General features: G+C 39.3%; 18 non-coding genes across 18 annotated transcripts; 9 read left to right on the plus strand and 9 right to left on the minus strand.

The window, feature by feature from the left end:
- Positions 1-1,761: 1,761 nt before the first annotated feature.
- TRNAQ-UUG (transfer RNA glutamine (anticodon UUG)) lies at positions 1,762-1,833 on the plus strand. Its single transcript has one exon. It is a non-coding gene; the product is annotated as a tRNA-Gln (tRNA).
- Positions 1,834-2,714: 881 nt separating this feature from the next.
- Positions 2,715-2,786, minus strand: TRNAQ-CUG (transfer RNA glutamine (anticodon CUG)). Its single transcript has one exon. It is a non-coding gene; the product is annotated as a tRNA-Gln (tRNA).
- Positions 2,787-3,045: 259 nt separating this feature from the next.
- On the plus strand, positions 3,046-3,117 carry TRNAQ-UUG (transfer RNA glutamine (anticodon UUG)). The gene has a single exon. It is a non-coding gene; the product is annotated as a tRNA-Gln (tRNA).
- A 913-nt stretch (positions 3,118-4,030) lies between these two features.
- TRNAQ-CUG (transfer RNA glutamine (anticodon CUG)) lies at positions 4,031-4,102 on the minus strand. Its single transcript has one exon. It is a non-coding gene; the product is annotated as a tRNA-Gln (tRNA).
- Positions 4,103-6,470: 2,368 nt separating this feature from the next.
- TRNAQ-UUG (transfer RNA glutamine (anticodon UUG)) lies at positions 6,471-6,542 on the plus strand. The gene has a single exon. It is a non-coding gene; the product is annotated as a tRNA-Gln (tRNA).
- An 881-nt stretch (positions 6,543-7,423) lies between these two features.
- On the minus strand, positions 7,424-7,495 carry TRNAQ-CUG (transfer RNA glutamine (anticodon CUG)). The gene has a single exon. It is a non-coding gene; the product is annotated as a tRNA-Gln (tRNA).
- Positions 7,496-7,754: 259 nt separating this feature from the next.
- On the plus strand, positions 7,755-7,826 carry TRNAQ-UUG (transfer RNA glutamine (anticodon UUG)). Its single transcript has one exon. It is a non-coding gene; the product is annotated as a tRNA-Gln (tRNA).
- A 913-nt stretch (positions 7,827-8,739) lies between these two features.
- On the minus strand, positions 8,740-8,811 carry TRNAQ-CUG (transfer RNA glutamine (anticodon CUG)). Its single transcript has one exon. It is a non-coding gene; the product is annotated as a tRNA-Gln (tRNA).
- A 2,350-nt stretch (positions 8,812-11,161) lies between these two features.
- Positions 11,162-11,233, plus strand: TRNAQ-UUG (transfer RNA glutamine (anticodon UUG)). Its single transcript has one exon. It is a non-coding gene; the product is annotated as a tRNA-Gln (tRNA).
- An 881-nt stretch (positions 11,234-12,114) lies between these two features.
- Positions 12,115-12,186, minus strand: TRNAQ-CUG (transfer RNA glutamine (anticodon CUG)). Its single transcript has one exon. It is a non-coding gene; the product is annotated as a tRNA-Gln (tRNA).
- Positions 12,187-13,444: 1,258 nt separating this feature from the next.
- Positions 13,445-13,516, minus strand: TRNAQ-CUG (transfer RNA glutamine (anticodon CUG)). The gene has a single exon. It is a non-coding gene; the product is annotated as a tRNA-Gln (tRNA).
- A 2,386-nt stretch (positions 13,517-15,902) lies between these two features.
- TRNAQ-UUG (transfer RNA glutamine (anticodon UUG)) lies at positions 15,903-15,974 on the plus strand. Its single transcript has one exon. It is a non-coding gene; the product is annotated as a tRNA-Gln (tRNA).
- An 881-nt stretch (positions 15,975-16,855) lies between these two features.
- Positions 16,856-16,927, minus strand: TRNAQ-CUG (transfer RNA glutamine (anticodon CUG)). The gene has a single exon. It is a non-coding gene; the product is annotated as a tRNA-Gln (tRNA).
- A 259-nt stretch (positions 16,928-17,186) lies between these two features.
- On the plus strand, positions 17,187-17,258 carry TRNAQ-UUG (transfer RNA glutamine (anticodon UUG)). The gene has a single exon. It is a non-coding gene; the product is annotated as a tRNA-Gln (tRNA).
- A 913-nt stretch (positions 17,259-18,171) lies between these two features.
- Positions 18,172-18,243, minus strand: TRNAQ-CUG (transfer RNA glutamine (anticodon CUG)). The gene has a single exon. It is a non-coding gene; the product is annotated as a tRNA-Gln (tRNA).
- Positions 18,244-20,612: 2,369 nt separating this feature from the next.
- TRNAQ-UUG (transfer RNA glutamine (anticodon UUG)) lies at positions 20,613-20,684 on the plus strand. Its single transcript has one exon. It is a non-coding gene; the product is annotated as a tRNA-Gln (tRNA).
- Positions 20,685-21,896: 1,212 nt separating this feature from the next.
- Positions 21,897-21,968, plus strand: TRNAQ-UUG (transfer RNA glutamine (anticodon UUG)). Its single transcript has one exon. It is a non-coding gene; the product is annotated as a tRNA-Gln (tRNA).
- A 913-nt stretch (positions 21,969-22,881) lies between these two features.
- TRNAQ-CUG (transfer RNA glutamine (anticodon CUG)) lies at positions 22,882-22,953 on the minus strand. Its single transcript has one exon. It is a non-coding gene; the product is annotated as a tRNA-Gln (tRNA).
- Between the last annotated feature and the right edge of the window lie 1,849 nt (positions 22,954-24,802).

Consider the following 24,802-nt stretch of genomic DNA (forward strand, 5'->3'; position numbering starts at 1 on the left):
CCCAACCCCCTTTTTTTCTAAAACCCCCTTTTTTCCGTAAACTACAACCTAAAAAATATATATATAAATAAATAAAAAAATCGACCATTTGGCTTTCGACCAAATTACGTCGACCAAATGTCTTTCGACCAAATGTCTTTCGACGAAATGTCCGGACAGCGGCAGCTGGTCTGTGTCAGTAATGGCAATTTGATTTTGCCATTTTCACAACTCCCTAATAAATGAACAAAATGTTCCATTTGTAGGCACAGTTACATGCTATGGTATGTATACCATGCTTAATAACCACCATAGGAGGCTCAGAGCACCATCCGCATTCTTACGTACAAAACATGTAAGGAAATAATCAGATCTTTTGCTCTGCAGGAGTCAGGCTTCTTTAAAGCCTGACAAAGTGGCAGAGTGCCATTGTAAACTGAGGCATGATGAAACCATGCCCAAGAACCCAGGCAGGTTAAACCCTTCCACTCATGCCCCTAGGCCTATAGACAGGGCAGCTGGCATGGATTATGGACACTTTTAACATAGGGTGGTTTTTCAACCTTATCTCCTCTGGGAGCAAAGCGCTGGACAGGGTTTCCTGTACATTTTTGAGGTTCGCAGGGATCTATGTGTGGATGTTTCTTGGTGTGAAAAGCATGACACCTTTTGGGGTGACACCAGGCTCTTCTGGGAATTAATTTGCATAATCTCTACTTTCTATTTTATGTGACATGGGCTGCAGTTACATTGTTCTGTTAATAGAGGGCAACACACAGGTCATAGTTCCAAACAGGGGTGCACAGTCTGCTTGCTAGCTTACATTTACAGTTCTATTTGGGATTCACCGCCTTTTCATAAACTGAGTACTCTTCCGGAGTATTTCTAACTTATGTAGGTGTTTTGGGGGTGTTACGTGCCTTTGTATGACTGCTGCAAACCACTTGATATTAGACATTGATTGGAAACGACATAAAAAATCCTGACACATATTGTAAGCGGACATAAAATGACCTATATTAGCTAATATAAGTAAACAGACATCACTCCCCCCTCCCCACAAAAAGGGATGTATGCGTACACAAAAAATAAAAATGAAAAACAAGCAACTACTGCAGTTAAAATCTAAAAATGTAAATTCAGTTACATGATCATGACTCGGAAGGGGAAGTTAAAAAGTAAAAAAACACACGGTAGGAGAGAGGTTAGCTTTACATGCCATGAGGGAGGAAGAGGTCTTCCAAGCACTGTTGTGTATGTTGGTCAATCCCTCTGAAACGCAAAAGGGATGTGCACATAGAAATCAAAGCAGAGTCATCCAGAGAGACTATTTAATTCTTTTTTTTTCAAATTCTCAAAAGGAAGCTGCTATCAAATTGAACTATTCATCACAGCCACTGCTAGGAAATCTATGTGCATAAAATGACAATACACCCAAAGGAAAACAAAATATAGCTATAACATGTCAGATTACTAAATTCAGAGTCCAGCCTACTAACCATTAGACCATGGAACCTAAATACTTCCGCAAATGCTGAACTTCATTATGCCAAAACAGAGGCAGTCAGAAACAATATTTAATATTGCTTAATCATATGCCTCAAGAGGAAGAATTTGATCTACATGCTCTATAAAGCACAGAGATTGCTATAGCACAACGTCAATCGACAACATCGCTGTGTTTGTATGATATCAGCGAATTGGGACTATGGATCTGTAAAAATTGTAAATGTGCTCTATATTGCCATTTCTGATTCAACGCTCTCAGGTGCATCTTGCAAGGGTTCCATGGTGTAATGGTTAGCACTTTGGACTTTGAATCCAATGATCCGAGTTCAAGTCTCGGTGGGACCGTTATCTTGCTCTTACACTCCATTTTCTAATTTCTCAAATTACAATTCAACAGAGTTAATATTCAGAAGTTCAGTCGACTCTCTCTGCACGACATTACATTTAAATGCACTTTGGTGCCTGATACCAATACAGTGATGCAACTACATATCGTTAATGTACAATCCCTAAGGTCAATCAGAGAGGGCACCCAGATATCTCTCAGAAACATTTTCCACAGATGAATAATGTCCAACCTTAACTCTATGAAAAGAAAAATGTACACACTATGTGCAGTAGATTCTCTGCTCACTGGAACATGCAGAAACAACATTGATGTGAAAAGATTGGAAAAAGCCCTATTTTATTAACATTAAAAAATGTTATACAATTATTTTGGTGAATCATATTCACTTTCACAATCATTCCTATGTTTCAAGCAATTTGATGGTCTTATTAAATGTGTAAAAAATGTAATTCTTTGAGTTGACAAACTGTATGGAGAGCAAACTTTTTATAACTTACAAGAGTTATGAGTTCTAGAAAGTAGTGCATTTACTGATCAAGTGCCCTTGTTTAAATGTACTTACTTTATTTGGATCACACCTTTCTCGAAAGAAGAAATAAACTCTAAATTATCAGGAAACAATTCAACTGATTTTAGGGGCCTCCTGGGCTTTCAATGCAAATCGCTGAGATCAAAAGCCAGTTTAATAGCCATTATACCTTGGAGCTTTGGAGATATGAGAGTGGGCAGTTTCTTTGTGGCAAAAGAGAGTCATCCCCAGAAACTATTAATATTCTTTGGTCAAAGAAGACTGCCATCAAAGTGGGCTGTAAAGCAAAGCTATTGCTGTTATATCTATCTGCAAATGAAAGGCAACTCTAAAAGAGAAGCAGCCCCAAGGTCCCACCGAGACTTGAACTCAGATCGCTGGATTCAGAGTCCAGAGTGCTAACCATTACACCATGGAACCCACATATTCAGTAGCATGATGCACTTCATTCTGGAAAAACAGAGCACATCAGAGAAAATATGCAATATTCCTATATCATTAGACTCCAGAGGAAGAATTTGATCCAAATGAGACATGAAGCCAATACTTTGCGATTGCACAGCATCCAACAGCAACAGTGCTGCTTCGATATAATATCAGTAAACGGTTACTATAGGTCAGTAAAAATCTTGACTGTGCCCTATATTCTCATTGCCCTTATGAAGCTCTACTCAACAAGGGTTCCATGGTGTAATGGTTAGCACTTTGGACTTTGAATCCAGCGATCCGAGTTCAAGTCTCGGTGGAACCTCTCTCTTGCTCTAACACACTTTGTCTCCTTGTTGTCTTAAATTATAGGCCAAAGATAGTAATATTCATAAGGTTAGTGGTGTAGGGTATTCATTTTCGCTCTCACTCTCTGGCATAACTTTTCATAAAAATCCACTTTTGTGCCTAGCACCTTAACCTTTATGCATTTTTTTTAAATGTATGAACAGTGAGGTCATTCTGAGTCGATGGGCAGATCTGCATCGGAAACATACATAAAAGATTTGAAATTTTCAAACTTAACTCAATGTTAAGAAACATGCTCAATCTGTGACCCAATGGATTCTCTTTTTACTTGAAGATGCAGCAACAACTTTAATAATACCATTTTGGGAAAAGCAGCTCTATTGTATCGCCATTCTCTTTCAAAATTGTTAAAGGGTTAATCCTATGAAAAGCGACCACATTCAGAATCAATGATATTAATCAAGCGTCTTAACAGTCTTTACATGTTTGTAAAATGAAGGTATCAGTTTGAGATGAAAAATAGAACGAAGAACACACTTTTCTTAATTCACAAAAGGCCTGAGGTGTATAAATACTGTTTGTACCGACCAAGGGCCCATTCGTGAATGTACTTACTTTAGTTGGATCATACCTTTCTTCAAAGAAGACATCCACAATAAACCATAAGGGAAAGGTTTGACTGATGGTAAACTCTTACAGAGATTTGAATGCAAATTATTGGATTCAACCTCCAGGGTGCTACCATTACACCATGGGTCTTTCACACCACAGAAAGTGGTGGGTTTCATTGTGGCTAAAGAGCGTCATCCATGGAAAATCTTTCTTTTTTCAAATGCACCCAGGGAATAATGCTATGAAAGTGGGCGACACAGCAGCGTCATTGCTATTAAAACAAGACACTGAGAGGAAAACAAACACAGTAGTTCCCAAGGTCCCACCGAGATTTGAACTCGGATCGCTGGATTCAGAGTCCAGAGTGCTAACCATTACACCATGGAACCTACATACTTAGTGACATGATGAACGTCATTGCAGCAAAAAAAGAGCCTTTTAGAGAATGTATGCAATATTCTTTTATCTTATGTCTCCAGAGGAAGAATCCTATCCAAATGAGCTGTAAAGCAAAGAGTTTGCTATTGCGCAACAACCAACTAAACAGTTCCACATTTGCATAATATCCGTGGGCTAGGAATATGAGTTTGTTAAAATGATGCATGAGATCTCGATTCTCATTTCTGTTACAACTCTGTCAGGTTGCACCAGCAAGGGGCCCATGGTGTAATGGTTAGCAAAGAACATTACTGAAGGGCCCCTCGGCCAGCCAGAAAGCCAAAATGGAGAGAACGGGCATGAACTGGTTGTGAATGAGCTTCAAAATGCGTTCACAGGTAATTGAACTGGTGATCTCCTCAGTTTATACACCTGGAACTCCTATCAATAGCAACAGTCGGCAGCTGGGTTGCCAGACATTTCGTCGAAAAAAATTTGTCGACAGGACAATTGGTCGAAACCATTTGGTCGAAAACCAAATGGTCGAATTGCTTTGTTTTTTATTTTCACATTTTTTTTTGGGGGGGGGTTGGGGGGTCCCCCCAACCCCCTTTTTTTCTAAAAACCCCTTTTTTTCCCTAAACTACAACCTAAAAAATATATATATAAATAAATAAAAAAATTCGACCATTTGGCTTTCGACCAAATTACGTCGACCAAATGTCTTTCGACGAAATGTCTTTCGACTAAATGTCCGGACAGCGGCAGCTGGTCTGTGTCAGTAATGGCAATTTGATTTTGCCATTTTCACAACTCCCTAATAAATGAACAAAATGTTCCATTTGTAGGCACAGTTACATGCTATGGTATGTATACCATGCTTAATAACCACCATAGGAGGCTCAGAGCACCATCCGCATTCTTACGTACAAAACATGTAAGGAAATAATCAGATCTTTTGCTCTGCAGGAGTCAAGCTTCTTTAAAGCCTGACAAAGTGGCAGAGTGCCATTGTAAACTGAGGCATGATGAAACCATGCCCAAGAACCCAGGCAGGTTAAACCCTTCCACTCATGCCCCTAGGCCACGAACGGCCAGGTTCTATAGACAGGGCAGCTGGCATGGATTATGGACACTTTTAACATAGGGTGGTTTTTCAACCTTATCTCCTCTGGGAGCAAAGCGCTGGACAGGGTTTCCTGTACGTTTTTGAGGTTCGCAGGGATCTATGTGTGGATGTTTCTTGGTGTGAAAAGCATGACACCTTTTGGGGTGACACCAGGCTCTTCTGGGAGTTAATTTGCATAATCTCTACTTTCTATTTTATGTGACATGGGCTGCAGTTGCATTGTTCTGTTAATAGAGGGCAACACACAGGTCATAGTTCCAAACAGGGGTGCACAGTCTGCTTGCTAGCTTACATTTACAGTTCTATTTGGGATTCACCGCCTTTTCATAAACTGAGTACTCTTCCGGAGTATTTCTAACTTATGTAGGTGTTTTGGGGGTGTTACGTGCCTTTGTATGACTGCTGCAAACCACTTGATATTAGACATTGATTGGAAACGACATAAAAAATCCTGACACATATTGTAAGCGGACATAAAATGACCTATATTAGCTAATATAAGTAAACAGACATCACTCCCCCCTCCCCACAAAAAGGGATGTATGCGTACACAAAAAATAAAAATGAAAAACAAGCAACTACTGCAGTTAAAATCTAAAAATGTAAATTCAGTTACATGATCATGACTCGGAAGGGGAAGTTAAAAAGTAAAAAAACACACGGTAGGAGAGAGGTTAGCTTTACATGCCATGAGGGAGGAAGAGGTCTTCCAAGCACTGTTGTGTATGTTGGTCAATCCCTCTGAAACGCAAAAGGGATGTGCACATAGAAATCAAAGCAGAGTCATCCAGAGAGACTATTTAATTCTTTTTTTTCAAATTCTCAAAAGGAAGCTGCTATCAAATTGAACTATTCATCACAGCCACTGCTAGGAAATCTATGTGCATAAAATGACAATACACCCAAAGGAAAACAAAATATAGCTATAACATGTCAGATTACTAAATTCAGAGTTCAGCCTACTAACCATTAGACCATGGAACCTAAATACTTCCGCAAATGCTGAACTTCATTATGCCAAAACAGAGGCAGTCAGAAACAATATTTAATATTGCTTAATCATATGCCTCAAGAGGAAGAATTTGATCTACATGCTCTATAAAGCACAGAGATTGCTATAGCACAACGTCAATCGACAACATCGCTGTGTTTGTATGATATCAGTCAATTGGGACTATGAATCTGTAAAAATTGTAAATGTGCTCTATATTGCCATTTCTGATTCAACGCTCTCAGGTGCATCTTGCAAGGGTTCCATGGTGTAATGGTTAGCACTTTGGACTTTGAATCCAACGATCCGAGTTCAAGTCTCGGTGGGACCGTTATCTTGCTCTTACACTCCATTTTCTAATTTCTCAAATTACAATTCAACAGAGTTAATATTCAGAAGTTCAGTCGACTCTCTCTGCACGACATTACATTTAAATGCACTTTGGTGCCTGATACCAATACAGTGATGCAACTACATATCGTTAATGTACAATCCCTAAGGTCAATCAGAGTGGGCACCCAGATATCTCTCAGAAACATTTTCCACAGATGAATAATGTCCAACCTTAACTCTATGAAAAGAAAAATGTACACACTATGTGCAGTAGATTCTCTGCTCACTGGAACATGCAGAAACAACATTGATGTGAAAAGATTGGAAAAAGCCCTATTTTATTAACATTAAAAAATGTTATACAATTATTTTGGTGAATCATATTCACTTTCACAATCATTCCTATGTTTCAAGCAATTTGATGGTCTTATTAAATGTGTAAAAAATGTAATTCTTTGAGTTGACAAACTGTATGGAGAGCAAACTTTTTATAACTTACAAGAGTTATGAGTTCTAGAAAGTAGTGCATTTACTGATCAAGTGCCCTTGTTTAAATGTACTTACTTTATTTGGATCACACCTTTCTCGAAAGAAGAAATAAACTCTAAATTATCAGGAAACAATTCAACTGATTTTAGGGGCCTCCTGGGCTTTCAATGCAGATCGCTGAGATCAAAAGCCAGTTTAATAGCCATTATACCTTGGAGCTTTGGAGATACGAGAGTGGGCAGTTTCTTTGTGGCAAAAGAGAGTCATCCCCAGAAACTATTAATATTCTTTGGTCAAAGAAGACTGCCATCAAAGTGGGCTGTAAAGCAAAGCTATTGCTGTTATATCTATCTGCAAATGAAAGGCAACTCTAAAAGAGAAGCAGCCCCAAGGTCCCACCGAGACTTGAACTTGGATCGCTGGATTCAGAGTCCAGAGTGCTAACCATTACACCATGGAACCCACATATTCAGTAGCATGATGCACTTCATTCTGGAAAAACAGAGCACATCAGAGAAAATATGTAATATTCCTATATCATTAGACTCCAGAGGAAGAATTTGATCCAAATGAGACATGAAGCCAATACTTTGCGATTGCACAGCATCCAACAGCAACAGTGCTGCTTCGATATAATATCAGTAAACGGTTACTATAGGTCAGTAAAAATCTTGACTGTGCCCTATATTCTCATTGCCCTTATGAAGCTCTGCTCAACAAGGGTTCCATGGTGTAATGGTTAGCACTTTGGACTTTGAATCCAGCGATCCGAGTTCAAGTCTCGGTGGAACCTCTCTCTTGCTCTAACACACTTTGTCTCCTTGTTGTCTTAAATTATAGGCCAAAGATAGTAATATTCATAAGGTTAGTGGTGTAGGGTATTCATTTTCGCTCTCACTCTCTGGCATAACTTTTCATAAAAATCCACTTTTGTGCCTAGCACCTTAACCTTTATGCATGTTTTTTAAATGTATGAACAGTGAGGTCATTCTGAGTCGATGGGCAGATCTGCATCGGAAACATACATAAAAGATTTGAAATTTTCAAACTTAACTCAATGTTAAGAAACATGCTCAATCTGTGACCCAATGGATTCTCTTTTTACTTGAAGATGCAGCAACAACATTAATAATACCATTTTGGGAAAAGCAGCTCTATTGTATCGCCATTCTCTTTCAAAATTGTTAAAGGGTTAATCCTATGAAAAGCGACCACATTCAGAATCAATGATATTAATCAAGCGTCTTAACAGCCTTTACATGTTTGTAAAATGAAGGTATCAGTTTGAGATGAAAAATAGAACGAAGAACACACTTTTCTTAATTCACAAAAGGCCTGAGGTGTATAAATACTGTTTGTACCGACCAAGGGCCCATTCGTGAATGTACTTACTTTAGTTGGATCATACCTTTCTTCAAAGAAGACATCCACAATAAACCATAAGGGAAAGGTTTGACTGATGGTAAACTCTTACAGAGATTTGAATGCAAATTATTGGATTCAACCTCCAGGGTGCTACCATTACACCATGGGTCTTTCACACCACAGAAAGTGGTGGGTTTCATTGTGGCTAAAGAGCGTCATCCATGGAAAATCTTTCTTTTTTCAAATGCACCCAGGGAATAATGCTATGAAAGTGGGCGACACAGCAGCGTCATTGCTATTAAAACAAGACACTGAGAGGAAAACAAACACAGTAATTCCCAAGGTCCCACCGAGATTTGAACTCGGATCGCTGGATTCAGAGTCCAGAGTGCTAACCATTACACCATGGAACCTACATACTTAGTGCCATGATGAACGTCATTGCAGCAAAAAAAGAGCCTTTTAGAGAATGTATGCAATATTCTTTTATCTTATGCCTCCAGAGGAAGAATCCTATCCAAATGAGCTGTAAAGCAAAGAGTTTGCTATTGCGCAACAACCAACTAAACAGTTCCACATTTGCATAATATCCGTGGGCTAGGAATATGAGTTTGTTAAAATGATGCATGAGATCTCGATTCTCATTTCTGTTACAACTCTGTCAGGTTGCACCAGCAAGGGGCCCATGGTGTAATGGTTAGCAAAGAACATTACTGAAGGGCCCCTCGGCCAGCCAGAAAGCCAAAATGGAGAGAACGGGCATGAACTGGTTGTGAATGAGCTTCAAAATGCGTTCACAGGTAATTGAACTGGTGATCTCCTCAGTTTATACACCTGGAACTCCTGTCAATAGCAACAGTCGGCAGCTGGGTTGCCAGACATTTCGTCGAAAAAAATTTGTCGACAGGACAATTGGTCGAAACCATTTGGTCGAAAACCAAATGGTCGAATTGCTTTGTTTTTTATTTTCACATTTTTTTTTGGGGGGGGTTTGGGGGGTCCCCCCAACCCCCTTTTTTTCCGTAAACTACAACCTAAAAAATATATATATAAATAAATAAAAAAATCGACCATTTGGCTTTCGACCAAATTACGTCGACCAAATGTCTTTCGACGAAATGTCTTTCGACGAAATGTCCGGACAGCGGCAGCTGGTCTGTGTCAGTAATGGCAATTTGATTTTGCCATTTTCACAACTCCCTAATAACTGAACAAAATGTTCCATTTGTAGGCACAGTTACATGCTATGGTATGTATACCATGCTTAATAACCACCATAGGAGGCTCAGAGCACCATCCGCATTCTTACGTACAAAACATGTAAGGAAATAATCAGATCTTTTGCTCTGCAGGAGTCAGGCTTCTTTAAAGCCTGACAAAGTGGCAGAGTGCCATTGTAAACTGAGGCATGATGAAACCATGCCCAAGAACCCAGGCAGGTTAAGCCCTTCCACTCATGCCCCTAGGCCCCGAACGGCCAGGTTCTATAGACAGGGCAGCTGGCATGGATTATGGACACTTTTAACATAGGGTGGTTTTTCAACCTTATCTCCTCTGGGAGCAAAGCGCTGGACAGGGTTTCCTGTACGTTTTTGAGGTTCGCAGGGATCTATGTGTGGATGTTTCTTGGTGTGAAAAGCATGACACCTTTTGGGGTGACACCAGGCTCTTCTGGGAGTTAATTTGCATAATCTCTACTTTCTATTTTATGTGACATGGGCTGCAGTTACATTGTTCTGTTAATAGAGGGCAACACACAGGTCATAGTTCCAAACAGGGGTGCACAGTCTGCTTGCTAGCTTGCATTTACAGTTCTATTTGGGATTCACCGCCTTTTCGTAAACTGAGTACTCTTCCGGAGTATTTCTAACTTATGTAGGTGTTTTGGGGGTGTTACGTGCCTTTGTATGACTGCTGCAAACCACTTGATATTAGACATTGATTGGAAACGACATAAAAAATCCTGACACATATTGTAAGCGGACATAAAATGACCTATATTAGCTAATATAAGTAAACAGACATCACTCCCCCCTCCCCACAAAAAGGGATGTATGCGTACACAAAAAATAAAAATGAAAAACAAGCAACTACTGCAGTTAAAATCTAAAAATGTAAATTCAGTTACATGATCATGACTCGGAAGGGGAAGTTAAAAAGTAAAAAAACACACGGTAGGAGAGAGGTTAGCTTTACATGCCATGAGGGAGGAAGAGGTCTTCCAAGCACTGTTGTGTATGTTGGTCAATCCCTCTGAAACGCAAAAGGGATGTGCACATAGAAATCAAAGCAGAGTCATCCAGAGAGACTATTTAATTCTTTTTTTTTCAAATTCTCAAAAGGAAGCTGCTATCAAATTGAACTATTCATCACAGCCACTGCTAGGAAATCTATGTGCATAAAATGACAATACACCCAAAGGAAAACAAAATATAGCTATAACATGTCAGATTACTAAATTCAGAGTCCAGCCTACTAACCATTAGACCATGGAACCTAAATACTTCCGCAAATGCTGAACTTCATTATGCCAAAACAGAGGCAGTCAGAAACAATATTTAATATTGCTTAATCATATGCCTCAAGAGGAAGAATTTGATCTACATGCTCTATAAAGCACAGAGATTGCTATAGCACAACGTCAATCGACAACATCGCTGTGTTTGTATGATATCAGTCAATTGGGACTATGAATCTGTAAAAATTGTAAATGTGCTCTATATTGCCATTTCTGATTCAACGCTCTCAGGTGCATCTTGCAAGGGTTCCATGGTGTAATGGTTAGCACTTCGGACTTTGAATCCAACGATCCGAGTTCAAGTCTCGGTGGGACCGTTATCTTGCTCTTACACTCCATTTTCTAATTTCTCAAATTACAATTCAACAGAGTTAATATTCAGAAGTTCAGTCGACTCTCTCTGCACGACATTACATTTACATGCACTTTGGTGCCTGATACCAATACAGTGATGCAACTACATATCGTTAATGTACAATCCCTAAGGTCAATCAGAGTGGGCACCCAGATATCTCTCAGAAACATTTTCCACAGATGAATAATGTCCAACCTTAACTCTATGAAAAGAAAAATGTACACACTATGTGCAGTAGATTCTCTGCTCACTGGAACATGCAGAAACAACATTGATGTGAAAAGATTGGAAAAAGCCCTATTTTATTAACATTAAAAAATGTTATACAATTATTTTGGTGAATCATATTCACTTTCACAATCATTCCTATGTTTCAAGCAATTTGATGGTCTTAATAAATGTGTAAAAAATGTAATTCTTTGAGTTGACAAACTGTATGGAGAGCAAACTTTTTATAACTTACAAGAGTTATGAGTTCTAGAAAGTAGTGCATTTACTGATCAAGTGCCCTTGTTTAAATGTACTTACTTTATTTGGATCACACCTTTCTCGAAAGAAGAAATAAACTCTAAATTATCAGGAAACAATTCAACTGATTTTAGGGGCCTCCTGGGCTTTCAATGCAAATCGCTGAGATCAAAAGCCAGTTTAATAGCCATTATACCTTGGAGCTTTGGAGATATGAGAGTGGGCAGTTTCTTTGTGGCAAAAGAGAGTCATCCCCAGAAACTATTAATATTCTTTGGTCAAAGAAGACTGCCATCAAAGTGGGCTGTAAAGCAAAGCTATTGCTGTTATATCTATCTGCAAATGAAAGGCAACTCTAAAAGAGAAGCAGCCCCAAGGTCCCACCGAGACTTGAACTCAGATCGCTGGATTCAGAGTCCAGAGTGCTAACCATTACACCATGGAACCCACATATTCAGTAGCATAATGCACTTCATTCTGGAAAAACAGAGCACATCAGAGAAAATATGTAATATTCCTATATCATTAGACTCCAGAGGAAGAATTTGATCCAAATGAGACATGAAGCCAATACTTTGCGATTGCACAGCATCCAACAGCAACAGTGCTGCTTCGATATAATATCAGTAAACGGTTACTATAGGTCAGTAAAAATCTTGACTGTGCCCTATATTCTCATTGCCCTTATGAAGCTCTGCTCAACAAGGGTTCCATGGTGTAATAGTTAGCCCTTTGGACTTTGAATCCAGCGATCCGAGTTCAAGTCTCGGGTTCAAGTCTCGGTGGAACCTCTCTCTTGCTCTAACACGCTTTGTCTCCTTGTTGTCTTAAATTATAGGCCAAAGATAGTAATATTCATAAGGTTAGTGGTGTAGGGTATTCATTTTCGCTCTCACTCTCTGGCATAACTTTTCATAAAAATCCACTTTTGCGCCTAGCACCTTAACCTTTATGCATTTTTTTTTAAATGTATGAACAGTGAGGTCATTCTGAGTCGATGGGCAGATCTGCATCGGAAACATACATAAAAGATTTGAAATTTTCAAACTTAACTCAATGTTAAGAAACATGCTCAATCTGTGACCCAATGGATTCTCTTTTTACTTGAAGATGCAGCAACAACATTAATAATACCATTTTGGGAAAAGCAGCTCTATTGTATCGCCATTCTCTTTCAAAATTGTTAAAGGGTTAATCCTATGAAAAGCGACCACATTCAGAATCAATGATATTAATCAAGCGTCTTAACAGTCTTTACATGTTTGTAAAATGAAGGTATCAGTTTGAGATGAAAAATAGAACGAAGAACACACTTTTCTTAATTCACAAAAGGCCTGAGGTGTATAAATACTGTTTGTACCGACCAAGGGCCCATTCGTGAATGTACTTACTTTAGTTGGATCATACCTTTCTTCAAAGAAGACATCCACAATAAACGATAAGGGAAAGGTTCGACTGATGGTAAACTCTTACAGAGATTTGAATGCAAATTATTGGATTCAACCTCCAGGGTGCTACCATTACACCATGGGTCTTTCACACCACAGAAAGTGGTGGGTTTCATTGTGGCTAAAGAGCGTCATCCATGGAAAATCTTTCTTTTTTCAAATGCACCCAGGGAATAATGCTATGAAAGTGGGCGACACAGCAGCGTCATTGCTATTAAAACAAGACACTGAGAGGAAAACAAACACAATAATTCCCAAGGTCCCACCGAGATTTGAACTCGGATCGCTGGATTCAGAGTCCAGAGTGCTAACCATTACACCATGGAACCTACATACTTAGTAACATGATGAACGTCATTGCAGCAAAAAAAGAGCCTTTTAGAGAATGTATGCAATATTCTTTTATCTTATGCCTCCAGAGGAAGAATCCTATCCAAATGAGCTGTAAAGCAAAGAGTTTGCTATTGCGCAACAACCAACTAAACAGTTCCACATTTGCATAATATCCGTGGGCTAGGAATATGAGTTTGTTAAAATGATGCATGAGATCTCGATTCTCATTTCTGTTACAACTCTGTCAGGTTGCACCAGCAAGGGGCCCATGGTATAATGGTTAGCAAAGAACATTACTGAAGGGCCCCTCGGCCAGCCAGAAAGCCAAAATGGAGAGAACGGGCATGAACTGGTTGTGAATGAGCTTCAAAATGCGTTCACAGGTAATTGAACTGGTGATCTCCTCAGTTTATACACCTGGAACTCCTGTCAATAGCAACAGTCGGCAGCTGGGTTGCCAGACATTTCGTCGAAAAAAATTTGTCGACAGGACAATTGGTCGAAACCATTTGGTCGAAAACCAAATGGTCGAATTGCTTTGTTTTTTATTTTCACATTTTTTGGGGGGGGGGGGGTTTGGGGGGTCCCCCCAACCCCCTTTTTTTCTAAAAACCCCTTTTTTTCCCTAAACTACAACCTAAAAAATATATATATAAATAAATAAAAAAATCGACCATTTGGCTTTCGACCAAATTACGTCGACCAAATGTCTTTCGACGAAATGTCTTTCGTTAAATGTCCGGACAGCGGCAGCTGGTCTGTGTCAGTAATGGCAATTTGATTTTGCCATTTTCACAACTCCCTAATAACTGAACAAAATGTTCCATTTGTAGGCACAGTTACATGCTATGGTATGTATACGATGCTTAATAACCACCATAGGAGGCTCAGAGCACCATCCGCATTCTTACGTACAAAACATGTAAGGAAATAATCAGATCTTTTGCTCTGCAGGAGTCAGGCTTCTTTAAAGCCTGACAAAGTGGCAGAGTGCCATTGTAAACTGAGACATGATGAAACCATGCCCAAGAACCCAGGCAGGTTAAACCCTTCCACTCATGCCCCTAGGCCCCGAACTAGACAGGGCAGCTGGCATGGATTATGGACACTTTTAACATAGGGTGGTTTTTCAACCTTATCTCCTCTGGGAGCAAAGCGCTGGACAGGGTTTCCTGTACGTTTTTGAGGTTCGCAGGGATCTATGTGTGGATGTTTCTTGGTGTGAAAAGCATGACACCTTTTGGGGTGACACCAGGCTCTTCTGGGAGTTAATTTGCATAATCTCTACTTTCTATTTTATGTGACATGGGCTGCAGTTGCATTGTTCTGTTAATAGAGGGCAACACACAGGTCATAGTTCCAAACAGGGGTGCACAGTCTGCTTGCTAGCTTACATTTATTATATTATTATTATTATTATTATTATTTACAGTTCTATTTGGGATTCACCGCCTTTTCATAAACTGAGTACTCTTCCGGAGTATTTCTAACTTATGTAGGTGTTTTGGGGGTGTTACGTGCCTTTGTATGACTGCTGCAAACCGCTTGATATTAGACATTGATTGGAAACGACATAAAAAATCCTGACACATATTGTAAGCGGACATAAAACGACCTATATTAGCTAATATAAGTAAACAGACATCACTCCCCCCTCCCCACAAAAAGGGATGTATGCGTACACAAAAAATAAAAATGAAAAACAAGCAACTACTGCAGTTAAAATCTAAAAATGTAAATTCAGTTACATGATCATGACTCGGAAGGGGAAGTTAAAAAGTAAAAAAACACACGGTAGGAGAGAGGTTAGCTTTACATGCCATGAGGGAGGAAGAGGTCTTCCAAGCACTGTTGTGTATGTTGGTCAATCCCTCTGAAACGCAAAAGGGATGTGCACATAGAAATCAAAGCAGAGTCATACAGAGAGACTATTTAATTCTTTTTTTTCAAATTCTCAAAAGGAAGCTGCTATCAAATTGAACTATTCATCACAGCCACTGCTAGGAACTCTATGTGCATAAAATGACAATACACCCAAAGGAAAACAAAATATAGCTATAACATGTCAGATTACTAAATTCAGAGTCCAGCCTACTAACCATTAGACCATGGAACCTAAATACTTCCGCAAATGCTGAACTTCATTATGCCAAAACAGAGGCAGTCAGAAACAATATTTAATATTGCTTAATCATATGCCTCAAGAGGAAGAATTTGATCTACATGCTCTATAAAGCACAGAGATTGCTATAGCACAACGTCAATCGACAACATCGCTGTGTTTGTATGATATCAGTCAATTGGGACTATGAATCTGTAAAAATTGTAAATGTGCTCTATATTGCCATTTCTGATTCAACGCTCTCAGGTGCATCTTGCAAGGGTTCCATGGTGTAATGGTTAGCACTTTGGACTTTGAATCCAACGATCCGAGTTCAAGTCTCGGTGGGACCGTTATCTTGCTCTTACACTCCATTTTCTAATTTCTCAAATTACAATTCAACAGAGTTAATATTCAGAAGTTCAGTCGACTCTCTCTGCACGACATTACATTTAAATGCACTTTGGTGCCTGATACCAATACAGTGATGCAACTACATATCGTTAATGTACAATCCCTAAGGTCAATCAGAGTGGGCACCCAGATATCTCTCAGAAACATTTTCCACAGATGAATAATGTCCAACCTTAACTCTATGAAAAGAAAAATGTACACACTATGTGCAGTAGATTCTCTGCTCACTGGAACATGCAGAAACAACATTGATGTGAAAAGATTGGAAAAAGCCCTATTTTATTAACATTAAAAAATGTTATACAATTATTTTGGTGAATCATATTCACTTTCACAATCATTCCTATGTTTCAAGCAATTTGATGGTCTTATTAAATGTGTAAAAAATGTAATTCTTTGAGTTGACAAACTGTATGGAGAGCAAACTTTTTATAACTTACAAGAGTTATGAGTTCTAGAAAGTAGTGCATTTACTGATCAAGTGCCCTTGTTTAAATGTACTTACTTTATTTGGATCACACCTTTCTCGAAAGAAGAAATAAACTCTAAATTATCAGGAAACAATTCAACTGATTTTAGGGGCCTCCTGGGCTTTCAATGCAAATCGCTGAGATCAAAAGCCAGTTTAATAGCCATTATACCTTGGAGCTTTGGAGATATGAGAGTGGGCAGTTTCTTTGTGGCAAAAGAGAGTCATCCCCAGAAACTATTAATATTCTTTGGTCAAAGAAGACTGCCATCAAAGTGGGCTGTAAAGCAAAGCTATTGCTGTTATATCTATCTGCAAATGAAAGGCAACTCTAAAAGAGAAGCAGCCCCAAGGTCCCACCGAGACTTGAACTCAGATCGCTGGATTCAGAGTCCAGAGTGCTAACCATTACACCATGGAACCCACATATTCAGTAGCATGATGCACTTCATTCTGGAAAAACAGAGCACATCAGAGAAAATATGCAATATTCCTATATCATTAGACTCCAGAGGAAGAATTTGATCCAAATGAGACATGAAGCCAATACTTTGCGATTGCACAGCATCCAACAGCAACAGTGCTGCTTCGATATAATATCAGTAAACGGTTACTATAGGTCAGTAAAAATCTTGACTGTGCCCTATATTCTCATTGCCCTTATGAAGCTCTACTCAACAAGGGTTCCATGGTGTAATGGTTAGCACTTTGGACTTTGAATCCAGCGATCCGAGTTCAAGTCTCGGTGGAACCTCTCTCTTGCTCTAACACACTTTGTCTCCTTGTTGTCTTAAATTATAGGCCAAAGATAGTAATATTCATAAGGTTAGTGGTGTAGGGTATTCATTTTCGCTCTCACTCTCTGGCATAACTTTTCATAAAAATCCACTTTTGTGCCTAGCACCTTAACCTTTATGCATTTTTTTTAAATGTATGAACAGTGAGGTCATTCTGAGTCGATGGGCAGATCTGCATCGGAAACATACATAAAAGATTTGAAATTTTCAAACTTAACTCAATGTTAAGAAACATGCTCAATCTGTGACCCAATGGATTCTCTTTTTACTTGAAGATGCAGCAACAACATTAATAATACCATTTTGGGAAAAGCAGCTCTATTGTATCGCCATTCTCTTTCAAAATTGTTAAAGGGTTAATCCTATGAAAAGCGACCACATTCAGAATCAATGATATTAATCAAGCGTCTTAACAGTCTTTACATGTTTGTAAAATGAAGGTATCAGTTTGAGATGAAAAATAGAACGAAGAACACACTTTTCTTAATTCACAAAAGGCCTGAGGTGTATAAATACTGTTTGTACCGACCAAGGGCCCATTCGTGAATGTACTTACTTTAGTTGGATCATACCTTTCTTCAAAGAAGACATCCACAATAAACGATAAGGGAAAGGTTCGACTGATGGTAAACTCTTACAGAGATTTGAATGCAAATTATTGGATTCAACCTCCAGGGTGCTACCATTACACCATGGGTCTTTCACACCACAGAAAGTGGTGGGTTTCATTGTGGCTAAAGAGCGTCATCCATGGAAAATCTTTCTTTTTTCAAATGCACCCAGGGAATAATGCTATGAAAGTGGGCGACACAGCAGCGTCATTGCTATTAAAACAAGACACTGAGAGGAAAACAAACACAGTAATTCCCAAGGTCCCACCGAGATTTGAACTCGGATCGCTGGATTCAGAGTCCAGAGTGCTAACCATTACACCATGGAACCTACATACTTAGTGACATGATGAACGTCATTGCAGCAAAAAAAGAGCCTTTTAGAGAATGTATGCAATATTCTTTTATCTTATGTCTCCAGAGGAAGAATCCTATCCAAATGAGCTGTAAAGCAAAGAGTTTGCTATTGCGCAACAACCAACTAAACAGTTCCACATTTGCATAATATCCGTGGGCTAGGAATATGAGTTTGTTAAAATGATGCATGAGATCTCGATTCTCATTTCTGTTACAACTCTGTCAGGTTGCACCAGCAAGGGGCCCATGGTGTAATGGTTAGCAAAGAACATTACTGAAGGGCCCCTCGGCCAGCCAGAAAGCCAAAATGGAGAGAACGGGCATGAACTGGTTGTGAATGAGCTTCAAAATGCGTTCACAGGTAATTGAACTGGTGATCTCCTCAGTTTATACACCTGGAACTCCTGTCAATAGCAACAGTCGGCAGCTGGGTTGCCAGACATTTCGTCGAAAAAAATTTGTCGACAGGACAATTGGTCGAAACCATTTGGTCGAAAACCAAATGGTCGAATTGCTTTGTTTTTTATTTTCACATTTTTTTTTGGGGGGGGGTTTGGGGGGTCCCCCCAACCCCCTTTTTTTCTAAAAACCCCTTTTTTTCCCTAAACTACAACCTAAAAAATATATATATAAATAAATAAAAAAATCGACCATTTGGCTTTCGACCAAATTACGTCGACCAAATGTCTTTCGACGAAATGTCTTTCGACTAAATGTCCGGACAGCGGCAGCTGGTCTGTGTCAGTAATGGCAATTTGATTTTGCCATTTTCACAACTCCCTAATAAATGAACAAAATGTTCCATTTGTAGGCACAGTTACATGCTATGGTATGTATACCATGCTTAATAACCACCATAGGAGGCTCAGAGCACCATCCGCATTCTTACGTACAAAACATGTAAGGAAATAATCAGATCTTTTGCTCTGCAGGAGTCAGGCTTCTTTAAAGCCTGACAAAGTGGCAGAGTGCCATTGTAAACTGAGGCATGATGAAACCATGCCCAAGAACCCAGGCAGGTTAAACCCTTCCACTCATGCCCCTAGGCCACGAACAGCCAGGTTCTATAGACAGGGCAGCTGGCATGGATTATGGACACTTTTAACATAGGGTGGTTTTTCAACCTTATCTCCTCTGGGAGCAAAGCGCTGGACAGGGTTTCCTGTACGTTTTTGAGGTTCGCAGGGATCTATGTGTGGATGTTTCTTGGTGTGAAAAGCATGACACCTTTTGGGGTGACACCAGGCTCTTCTGGGAGTTAATTTGCATAATCTCTACTTTCTATTTTATGTGACATGGGCTGCAGTTGCATTGTTCTGTTAATAGAGGGCAACACACAGGTCATAGTTCCAAACAGGGGTGCACAGTCTGCTTGCTAGCTTACATTTACAGTTCTATTTGGGATTCACCGCCTTTTCATAAACTGAGTACTCTTCCGGAGTATTTCTAACTTATGTAGGTGTTTTGGGGGTGTTACGTGCCTTTGTATGACTGCTGCAAACCACTTGATATTAGACATTGATTGGAAACGACATAAAAAATCCTGACACATATTGTAAGCGGACATAAAATGACCTATATTAGCTAATATAAGTAAACAGACATCACTCCCCCCTCCCCACAAAAAGGGATGTATGCGTACACAAAAAATAAAAATGAAAAACAAGCAACTACTGCAGTTAAAATCTAAAAATGTAAATTCAGTTACATGATCATGACTCGGAAGGGGAAGTTAAAAAGTAAAAAAACACACGGTAGGAGAGAGGTTAGCTTTACATGCCATGAGGGAGGAAGAGGTCTTCCAAGCACTGTTGTGTATGTTGGTCAATCCCTCTGAAACGCAAAAGGGATGTGCACATAGAAATCAAAGCAGAGTCATCCAGAGAGACTATTTAATTCTTTTTTTTTCAAATTCTCAAAAGGAAGCTGCTATCAAATTGAACTATTCATCACAGCCACTGCTAGGAAATCTATGTGCATAAAATGACAATACACCCAAAGGAAAACAAAATATAGCTATAACATGTCAGATTACTAAATTCAGAGTCCAGCCTACTAACCATTAGACCATGGAACCTAAATACTTCCGCAAATGCTGAACTTCATTATGCCAAAACAGAGGCAGTCAGAAACAATATTTAATATTGCTTAATCATATGCCTCAAGAGGAAGAATTTGATCTACATGCTCTATAAAGCACAGAGATTGCTATAGCACAACGTCAATCGACAACATCGCTGTGTTTGTATGATATCAGTCAATTGGGACTATGAATCTGTAAAAATTGTAAATGTGCTCTATATTGCCATTTCTGATTCAACGCTCTCAGGTGCATCTTGCAAGGGTTCCATGGTGTAATGGTTAGCACTTTGGACTTTGAATCCAACGATCCGAGTTCAAGTCTCGGTGGGACTGTTATCTTGCTCTTACACTCCATTTTCTAATTTCTCAAATTACAATTCAACAGAGTTAATATTCAGAAGTTCAGTCGACTCTCTCTGCACGACATTACATTTAAATGCACTTTGGTGCCTGATACCAATACAGTGATGCAACTACATATCGTTAATGTACAATCCCTAAGGTCAATCAGAGTGGGCACCCAGATATCTCTCAGAAACATTTTCCACAGATGAATAATGTCCAACCTTAACTCTATGAAAAGAAAAATGTACACACTATGTGCAGTAGATTCTCTGCTCACTGGAACATGCAGAAACAACATTGATGTGAAAAGATTGGAAAAAGCCCTATTTTATTAACATTAAAAAATGTTATACAATTATTTTGGTGAATCATATTCACTTTCACAATCATTCCTATGTTTCAAGCAATTTGATGGTCTTATTAAATGTGTAAAAAATGTAATTCTTTGAGTTGACAAACTGTATGGAGAGCAAACTTTTTATAACTTACAAGAGTTATGAGTTCTAGAAAGTAGTGCATTTACTGATCAAGTGCCCTTGTTTAAATGTACTTACTTTATTTGGATCACACCTTTCTCGAAAGAAGAAATAAACTCTAAATTATCAGGAAACAATTCAACTGATTTTAGGGGCCTCCTGGGCTTTCAATGCAAATCGCTGAGATCAAAAGCCAGTTTAATAGCCATTATACCTTGGAGCTTTGGAGATACGAGAGTGGGCAGTTTCTTTGTGGCAAAAGAGAGTCATCCCCAGAAACTATTAATATTCTTTGGTCAAAGAAGACTGCCATCAAAGTGGGCTGTAAAGCAAAGCTATTGCTGTTATATCTATCTGCAAATGAAAGGCAACTCTAAAAGAGAAGCAGCCCCAAGATCCCACCGAGACTTGAATTTGGATCGCTGGATTCAGAGTCCAGAGTGCTAACCATTACACCATGGAACCCACATATTCAGTAGCATGATGCACTTCATTCTGGAAAAACAGAGCACATCAGAGAAAATATGTAATATTCCTATATCATTAGACTCCAGAGGAAGAATTTGATCCAAATGAGACATGAAGCCAATACTTTGCGATTGCACAGCATCCAACAGCAACAGTGCTGCTTCGATATAATATCAGTAAACGGTTACTATAGGTCAGTAAAAATCTTGACTGTGCCCTATATTCTCATTGCCCTTATGAAGCTCTGCTCAACAAGGGTTCCATGGTGTAATGGTTAGCACTTTGGACTTTGAATCCAGCGATCCGAGTTCAAGTCTCGGTGGAACCTCTCTCTTGCTCTAACACACTTTGTCTCCTTGTTGTCTTAAATTATAGGCCAAAGATAGTAATATTCATAAGGTTAGTGGTGTAGGGTATTCATTTTCGCTCTCACTCTCTGGCATAACTTTTCATAAAAATCCACTTTTGTGCCTAGCACCTTAACCTTTATGCATTTTTTTTAAATGTATGAACAGTGAGGTCATTCTGAGTCGATGGGCAGATCTGCATCGGAAACATACATAAAAGATTTGAAATTTTCAAACTTAACTCAATGTTAAGAAACATGCTCAATCTGTGACCCAATGGATTCTCTTTTTACTTGAAGATGCAGCAACAACATTAATAATACCATTTTGGGAAAAGCAGCTCTATTGTATCGCCATTCTCTTTCAAAATTGTTAAAGGGTTAATCCTATGAAAAGCGACCACATTCAGAATCAATGATATTAATCAAGCGTCTTAACAGCCTTTACATGTTTGTAAAATGAAGGTATCAGTTTGAGATGAAAAATAGAACGAAGAACACACTTTTCTTAATTCACAAAAGGCCTGAGGTGTATAAATACTGTTTGTACCGACCAAGGGCCCATTCGTGAATGTACTTACTTTAGTTGGATCATACCTTTCTTCAAAGAAGACATCCACAATAAACCATAAGGGAAAGGTTTGACTGATGGTAAACTCTTACAGAGATTTGAATGCAAATTATTGGATTCAACCTCCAGGGTGCTACCATTACACCATGGGTCTTTCACACCACAGAAAGTGGTGGGTTTCATTGTGGCTAAAGAGCGTCATCCATGGAAAATCTTTCTTTTTTCAAATGCACCCAGGGAATAATGCTATGAAAGTGGGCGACACAGCAGCGTCATTGCTATTAAAACAAGACACTGAGAGGAAAACAAACACAGTAATTCCCAAGGTCCCACCGAGATTTGAACTCGGATCGCTGGATTCAGAGTCCAGAGTGCTAACCATTACACCATGGAACCTACATACTTAGTGACATGATGAACGTCATTGCAGCAAAAAAAGAGCCTTTTAGAGAATGTATGCAATATTCTTTTATCTTATGCCTCCACAGGAAGAATCCTATCCAAATGAGCTGTAAAGCAAAGAGTTTGCTATTGCGCAACAACCAACTAAACAGTTCCACATTTGCATAATATCCGTGGGCTAGGAATATGAGTTTGTTAAAATGATGCATGAGATCTCGATTCTCATTTCTGTTACAACTCTGTCAGGTTGCACCAGCAAGGGGCCCATGGTGTAATGGTTAGCAAAGAACATTACTGAAGGGCCCCTCGGCCAGCCAGAAAGCCAAAATGGAGAGAACGGGCATGAACTGGTTGTGAATGAGCTTCAAAATGCGTTCACAGGTAATTGAACTGGTGATCTCCTCAGTTTATACACCTGGAACTCCTGTCAATAGCAACAGTCGGCAGCTGGGTTGCCAGACATTTCGTCGAAAAAAATTTGTCGACAGGACAATTGGTCGAAACCATTTGGTCGAAAACCAAATGGTCGAATTGCTTTGTTTTTTATTTTCACATTTTTTTTTGGGGGGGGTTTGGGGGGTCCCCCCAACCCCCTTTTTTTCTAAAAACCCCTTTTTTTCCCTAAACTACAACCTAAAAAATATATATATAAATAAATAAAAAAATCGACCATTTGGCTTTCGACCAAATTACGTCGACCAAATGTCTTTCGACGAAATGTCTTTCGACTAAATGTCCGGACAGCGGCAGCTGGTCTGTGTCAGTAATGGCAATTTGATTTTGCCATTTTCACAACTCCCTAATAAATGAACAAAATGTTCCATTTGTAGGCACAGTTACATGCTATGGTATGTATACCATGCTTAATAACCACCATAGGAGGCTCAGAGCACCATCCGCATTCTTACGTACAAAACATGTAAGGAAATAATCAGATCTTTTGCTCTGCAGGAGTCAGGCTTCTTTAAAGCCTGACAAAGTGGCAGAGTGCCATTGTAAACTGAGGCATGATGAAACCATGCCCAAGAACCCAGGCAGGTTAAACCCTTCCACTCATGCCCCTAGGCCCCGAACGGCCAGGTTCTATAGACAGGGCAGCTGGCATGGATTATGGACACTTTTAACATAGGGTGGTTTTTCAACCTTATCTCCTCTGGGAGCAAAGCGCTGGACAGGGTTTCCTGTACGTTTTTGAGGTTCGCAGGGATCTATGTGTGGATGTTTCTTGGTGTGAAAAGCATGACACCTTTTGGGGTGACACCAGGCTCTTCTGGGAGTTAATTTGCATAATCTCTACTTTCTATTTTATGTGACATGGGCTGCAGTTGCATTGTTCTGTTAATAGAGGGCAACACACAGGTCATAGTTCCAAACAGGGGTGCACAGTCTGCTTGCTAGCTTACATTTACAGTTCTATTTGGGATTCACCGCCTTTTCATAAACTGAGTACTCTTCCGGAGTATTTCTAACTTATGTAGGTGTTTTGGGGGTGTTACGTGCCTTTGTATGACTGCTGCAAACCACTTGATATTAGACATTGATTGGAAACGACATAAAAAATCCTGACACATATTGTAAGCGGACATAAAATGACCTATATTAGCTAATATAAGTAAACAGACATCACTCCCCCCTCCCCACAAAAAGGGATGTATGCGTACACAAAAAATAAAAATGAAAAACAAGCAACTACTGCAGTTAAAATCTAAAAATGTAAATTCAGTTACATGATCATGACTCGGAAGGGGAAGTTAAAAAGTAAAAAAACACACGGTAGGAGAGAGGTTAGCTTTACATGCCATGAGGGAGGAAGAGGTCTTCCAAGCACTGTTGTGTATGTTGG

The sequence above is a fragment of the Ambystoma mexicanum genome, chromosome 5p (genome assembly GCF_040938575.1).
Source record: "Ambystoma mexicanum isolate Mex_15411 chromosome 5p, UKY_AmexF1_1, whole genome shotgun sequence".
Classification (NCBI taxonomy): Eukaryota; Metazoa; Chordata; class Amphibia; order Caudata; family Ambystomatidae; genus Ambystoma; species Ambystoma mexicanum.